This window comes from Medicago sativa, chromosome 8 (assembly GCF_051527215.1).
Source record: "Medicago sativa cultivar Bolivia chromosome 8, Bolivia_mono, whole genome shotgun sequence".
NCBI lineage: Eukaryota > Viridiplantae > Streptophyta > Magnoliopsida > Fabales > Fabaceae > Medicago > Medicago sativa.
In genome coordinates this window covers 10515014-10522254 of record NC_140756.1, presented here as the reverse complement: position 1 = coordinate 10522254, position 7241 = coordinate 10515014, and the positions used below count along the sequence as shown (strand labels likewise).

Below are 7241 nucleotides of genomic sequence, written 5' to 3'. Positions count from 1 at the left end.
GTTAATAGATTTGCTAGCATAGATAAATCTAACAAAAGTTGTGATCTTATAATATTTTTCTATCATAATTGATTGTCCTGATGTAGGTCATCAAGATCAGGTGCTTATTATATTGTGATGTGTAAAAATTTATTCAACCCTGGTAAAAGTAGTGGAATATTTTTTAGAATTTTTAACGGTAGATGAAACAAATAGAAAATTTCTTTTTGATGCTATTACAAATGGATTGAATACTCTTAGTCTTTATATTAGTAACTTAAGAGAACAAGGTTATCATGATGGGTCTGATATAATAGGAAAACATCAAGGTGTTCAAAAAAAGATTTTTAGACATCAATCTTGGATCATTTTATATCATGTTGCCATAGTCTAAATTTGTTACTTTGTGATATAGCTAATTATTGTTCTAAAGCTACGCCATTTTTTTAACAGTGCAACATATTTATACAATATTTTCTTCTCCTCCTCCCCCTCCTCTAGACCATGGAAAATTTTACAAGATCGTATCCCTAGCCTAACATTGAAATCATTGTCACAAACTTGTCGGGGCTAGGGAAGTTAGATGAAGTTAATTGTGAACCTAAAATAAAAAGTGAAGTTGGATATTTGACAATTATGAGCTTGAAAATTTTGAATCGTTGTTAGACATGACTATTGGGTATGAATTATTGTTCGTAGTAATCTCACTTAGCAAACACTTTCAATCAAAGGATATGTGTATCGATGTTTCTATACAACAATTGAAAAGACTTGTTTATTTTTGGGTTAATTAAGTAAATGATCTATATAAATATTCAGAATTTTGTTTTCAATCCCCACAAAATAAAATCACTTTTTTTAGTTCCCGTGACATTTTCGTTTATCATTTTAGGGGCAAAAAGTGTTGACGAAGATTTTTGGCAGAGACTAAAAGTGCTGGTGAAAAATTTTACAAGGACTAAAAAGTGCAATTTTATTTTATAGTGACTAAAAATTAAATTCTGAATATTTATATGAACCATTTACTTAATTAACCATTTATTTTTTTTAACAAAATATAGGGAAGATGGATTTGAAAATGTTATAATTTCTGATATGTTTGTTGTGTGGGCGGGGAGAAGGACCACATTGTATGTTTTACGTGGATTATTGTTATATGAGCTAAGCTAACAACTCAGTTTGGGAGAAATCGAGCAAGACATGGTTGAAGTGCAATGTGGATGCCACGTTTCATGATCGTAACCATCTTACATCTTTTCCGTGTTGTGTTAGAGACTCCTGGGGGCAATTTATTCGGGCTCAAACGAAATGGCAACGAGCAAATATGACAGTTCTGGAGGGGGAGGCAGTAGCCTTACTCGTTGCTATTCACTTTGCTGATGTGAACAGATGAGATCGGGTTGTCTTCGAGTCTGATTCTGCTACTCTAGTGCAAAGCTCTATCGTCTCTGGGACATGGTGATTCAGAATTCTATGCGATTGTTTCTAGTATTATTTATTAGTTATCTTTACATTTCAACTTCGAGGTGAAGTTTATTAGGAGACAAGCGAACATGGTTGCTCATACTTTAGCTAGGGCGGCCTGTTCTTGGGCTAGTCACCGTATTTTTAATTCTTATCCTTCTTGTATTGAACATTGGTTGATTAATGATAATAGTTAACTTTGTTTTGGTAAAAAAAAATGAGTTTTAACATTGTAAACCCTAATTAATGTAGTATGTCCTATTTAAATAAGAGTTGTAACATTGTAAACTCTAATCCTTTTATACCGATGATAAAATGGAACTACATTTACTTTGTAGCCGGAGACATATGCATAATTGGCCAAACTTTGTTACCAAAATTTACGCTTCTTTGCTTGCATTATAGTGTTTCTTTTATGTTTTGTTACTATTTTGAAAATAAAAAGACATACTATAGATGAAGATAATAATATTTACAATTACATATAATTATTAAAATAAATAAAGTAAAAAATGTTAAATAATTTTCAAAGATCAGTAAATATAATATTGAAAACATTTGCTTTGTTACGAAAAAAAACGTTTTTTATTATCCTTTCGTTTCTCCCCTTTCATTTATTTGTCCTTAATTACATAAACCTAGAACAAGAAGCCCGTCTAGCTCAGTTGGTAGAGCGCAAGGCTCTTAACCTTGTGGTCGTGGGTTCGAGCCCCACGGTGGGCGCTTTTTAATTTATTTTTCACATTTTATTTTTCACATTTTATCTTTCTCATGGATCTAAATAAAAGTCATGGATCTAAATAAAAGGCCCTAGATCAATTTTTTTGTCAAAAGCCCAATATATCTTATACAAACATCATTTCGCAGGGATTATTCAAACCCCCCCATATATTTTTTATATTAAAGTTTTTATTATATTCTTATGTTGGTTGCCTGACTTGAAATCAAGAGTAATTGTGTTTCTATATGTCCTTATTTAAAATGAAACTCAACTCTTTTTAGAAGAAGAAAAAAAAAAAAGAGATTTCATTTTACACATCATTCAATCTCTTGTGGTTTATGCATAACATTGTTTAATTTTCTTAAAAAAATTAGACTAGAATAGACACATATGAAGGGTAAGAACGAATCATTAACTTCACTAGCATCTCACATATGAAAAAGTAACACATGTTGGTAGAGGTCAATGATACGAATTTGATGGATTCCACTTGTGTACCATTAAAGTATCAATTGTATATACCATTAACCAATTAAAGTGTGTCACGTACCAATGTTACTTTATAAACGTTTTATTTGATGTATTTTTTTAAGGGTGTGCCACGTGGCACATTCTAATTATACAATGGTAAGTGTCCCGAATTTGAGTGTGAAATGCTGAGTTATTTGCAGAATTTTGCTCTCCACCCAGCACATTTTGCTCGCACCCTGCAGCCCTTCCAAATTTACCCTTGCGCAAGTTAACTAACGCAAGTGTAATACTATGCGTTGGTTAAGTAACGTGGCGTGAATTAAGATGCGCAAATGTAAAACTATGCGTTAGTTAACTAACGCATAGTCATGTATAGTATAAAACACTACGTGAGTTAACTCACGCAATGTATTACACTTGCGCGAGTTAACTCACGCACTACTGATATATCAGTACAGCATTAAATGATGTACTGATGTGCATTGAATGCAGTTTGGGTCCAAACCTTAATATGCTCGTAATTGAACCTACTTACGCCAGTTTAACAATATTATGGGATAATACGACACAATCGATCAAAATTACACTAAAACATCGTTTTTTTCACAATCACATAATCAAACATAACGATCCAAACGGTCCTAATTACACAAATTCGCCGGTAATGACCCGTAATCATTTAAACACACTTAATGACACGTAAACGATCCAAATTACACAAATTTGTCCATAAATTTATAAAATTACATAATCTCACATAAACGGTCAAACATTACACTATTAAACTTAAATAATGATTACACTTCAACAGATCGGACAAAAAGATATAAAGTATTATTCTCAACCATTACCCTAAACATGAAATCAACGTCGCTATCATCTTTGAGAAGTTGTGGATAATACACGGTCTTCCTGAAGTCCTCTTCCTTATCCTCCCCCAAGTCCAGGCCTGACACATTTACTATCACATCACGTGTTCTATGATTTGAACCAATATGGATAAAGAAGTACGGCCTTTTTATAACGGATTTATCTATAGAAACACCAAATCCGGCCTTTACCCCTTGTCCGCGAACCCAAGTAAGTAACTCTTCTCGCTCTCTCCATCTTGCATTTGTTGTAAAAAATGAGGCGGTGTCACGAGCTTCACAAATAACACCGGTAGGTACCGTTTTAGGTTCTTCAATTTTACCAATTCGAGCTTGAATTGGAATTTGGACTTTAAATGGTTTCAAATTAAAGTTTGGTTTGACATCGTCGGAACCTACGCCGGAACCTTCATCGGAACCTTCTTTTTTGGCCGGTTTCGGTTCAACGAACCATCTCCATATATATCTATTGAATAAAAAAATTTACAAAGGAAGAATAAATAAATTATTTGCGGAACAAGCTAACCAAGAACAAAAGTGGCGCCAAAAATTCAAAAAACATTACTGCACAGTGGCGTGACTTAAGTCACGCATGGCTTTAACACTTGCGACAGTTAAGTCGCGCAGCCAAGTTAACTTGCGTACCTAGCCCTAGTGCCTACGAAAACCAGACGAACCAAGCTCAAAAACCAGCAAAATGAGATGAGTTTAGATGGTACAATACCTGATATTTGATGCTTGATGAGCGTAGAAACTTGCTTCCTGACGATTTGCAATGATTTGGGATGATGATTTTGACCTAAAAAATCGCACTTTTTGGGTTTTTGAAGGTGGAGGGAAAGAAAATGGTGGTTGGAGTTCGGACTGATGGGTTTTGTTCAAAAACAGGAACATTGCGTGAGTTAACTTGCGCAGCATGAGTTAACTTGTGTTGCATGAGTTAACTTGCGTGGCGTGATTTAACTTGCGCAAGGGTAAATTTGGCATGGCTGCAGGGGGCGAGCAAAATGTGTTGGGTGGAGAGCAAAATTCTTATTTGCACACCATAAAACGGACCAGGTGAGCCTAATGAATCATGGCTGGATTGCCCAAATGAATAATTTTTTTTATTGATGGTTGCTCTCTTCACCCCTCAAATGTGCAAATTGTTCAGGAGATAACCTTCAAACGTAAAAGCCAAATTCTCACTGGTCATCAATAGTATAAACCTGTAAGATCTGCATGAAGGTGCCCACCAATACATAATCTGTTCAATTCAATCGTGTGAATAATAATATATTAATTCTTGTGTCGTATTGAGCTATATACAAAAATATTTGGTTAGATATGTTGTTACCTTTGGCTCCAACAAGCTTCATTTGGTGGCCAAAAGATTTTTCTGTCTTTCATTCCCTCTAAATAAGTATTATTTTGATTTGTGTCACTATTTGCTTTAGTGCTAACTGAGTAAATAATTAGAAGTGGCCAAACGCATTAAGCTAGAACTCTTTCCGCTTTCATTGCTTACAGACATACATAAAACCTTTTTAGGCAGTTATTTTTGGTGAGCAACTTTTTAAATTAGGCATTTTAAACACTTGTATTTAAAAAATTGTTACATGCAAAAAAGCAAAATGAGACCGAGAAGAAAAGTTCCTCTTTTTTGCCAAATTAAAAACTATATAGTTCCCATCTCGAATATTTCTTTCAATACTTTGAATATCTGTATTTTCCTATTTATAATGGCTGCCTTAATATTTTACAATTAAAGACCTAAAAAAGGCAAAATGGTCATGTTTCATGTGATTACATTACACAACATGCACCTTCGATGAACTCTACTTTCGTTTTTTTAACAAAATAAAAGTTTAAGTAAGTTAAATCTCGAACTCAACAAGGTTAGGATATGTCTTGAGATTTAGAGAGAGCTGACATAAGTCCTTACAAGCAACCGACTCATCATCAACTCATCATCTATTGGTCCCTACTTTCGTTTTATGTATTATTACTTGCCAATTTTATTTTTCTTTGATTATTTACATTATTACTTGCCAATTTGATTTTTCTTTGATCATTTACATGAAAGTTGAGAGTAAAAAAAGAACATAAAATTTGCATGGAAACCGGATGTCACACATCAACTGGTTTGAAGTCAGCAAGTTTTTGTAATTTTGCTTTGGTGCGGCATGCATATATAGAAACCATCTATAAATTAAGTTCCACTAAACATAAATAATTATAGAAATTAAACAAATTAGAGGGATGAATGAGGAAAACTACAAAAGGAGAACTGATCTATCATGAGTTAAATAATTGAGCACGTTTGCTATGTCTTCTAACAACTCTATTTTGTTTGTTGTCATTTTCAGGGATAGTCAAACTAAATTATTTGTTGAGCTCTAATCATGATTATGGAATTGTCATTCATGAGTTTATTCCATAATTTTGTTTAAAATTTCATTTAGTTTTCTTTTTCATAAAGAAATGTTTTAGTTTTAATATTTTTATTACTTACAAATATTATTGTTGAACTAAATATTTTATTATTGTTTTAATTAAATGTTCTTCTTAATATTACACAAGATTTAAAATTTAACCTTCTCATGAGTCTAGTGTGCACCTCAGTAGAAACACACAGGTAACTTTATCTTTGATTTACGGCCCTAAATATTACTACAACAACGTAAACTTTTTACGAAAATCCACGATTCACATAGTAAGTAGTAAGGAACCATTGTTTCAAATCCAAAAATTAAATTAAAATTAGACAAATAGAAAATGAACTATTAATTAGTGCCATACATAGTGATTTGGTGGGTCTTTTTGAGGGGTGTTGTATGTTTCCTAGGAGAGAGAATATGAGGAGTGGTTTCATGTTGATCTGGCATTCGGTGGTGTGGTCCATCTAGTCTGCTCATAATGATCCGATGTTCTCTGGAAGGACACTGAATGTAGAGCAATTGGTTGATAAAATCCAATTTACCTCTTGGCACTGGTTTTTTGGGAGTCACTCTGGTCATCCTTGTTCCCATTATGAGTGGGTGGTAGAACCATCGATCTGTTGGGACCGATAGGTTTTTGGGAGGTTTTTGATTGGGTGCCTTTGAGCAGGGGTTCTGGTTTTGTTTGTTCCTTGTACTTGCTCTTGGGGTAGTTGGCTTGGTTCATCTCCTCAGGGAGTGGGCTCTGGTATTTGGACGGGGGTTTCTTGCTTGCCTTTTAGCGGGGTGGAGTGCTTCTCCTATGTCATTGTTGGTGTTGGTGTTTTTTTTTCCTTTGGTGTTGTTTCAATGTTGTTTTTTCTTTTCGATTTCGATCTGCGATTTTCTACGAATCCTAATCGTTTGTATCTGTGACTTGTTTTATTTTATATATTATATATTTTGTCATTAAAAAAAATAGTGCCATACATATCCATAATGCAAACCTATAATAATCTATGGCCACATGAAATGATATGTTTCTACATGAAATAAACTTGAACAGTGACGCTGCCAGGACCCTAAGGCAGGGGTTCAAAGTTCAAATTTGTTGAACTTTAATTTATAATTATAATATGTATATCAAAATAATTATAAGAACTCAATATACATTTATTGATAAGCAATACTGTTTTACAATAATCTTAATATCTAGTGTAGATTGTTGGAAAATATAACTTAATTAAGGGTATGATAGTAAAAAAAATAATCAATGTAGTAGATAATATGTACTAATGTATTATAACTATTAATTTTGATATGAATTTAAATTTATTT

At 33.3% G+C, this 7241-nt stretch overlaps 1 non-coding gene across 1 annotated transcript; it reads left to right on the top strand.

Moving 5' to 3' along the window:
• Positions 1 to 2093: 2093 nt before the first annotated feature.
• On the top strand, positions 2094 to 2166 carry TRNAK-CUU (transfer RNA lysine (anticodon CUU)). Its single transcript has one exon. It is a non-coding gene; the product is annotated as a tRNA-Lys (tRNA).
• Positions 2167 to 7241: the final 5075 nt, after the last annotated feature.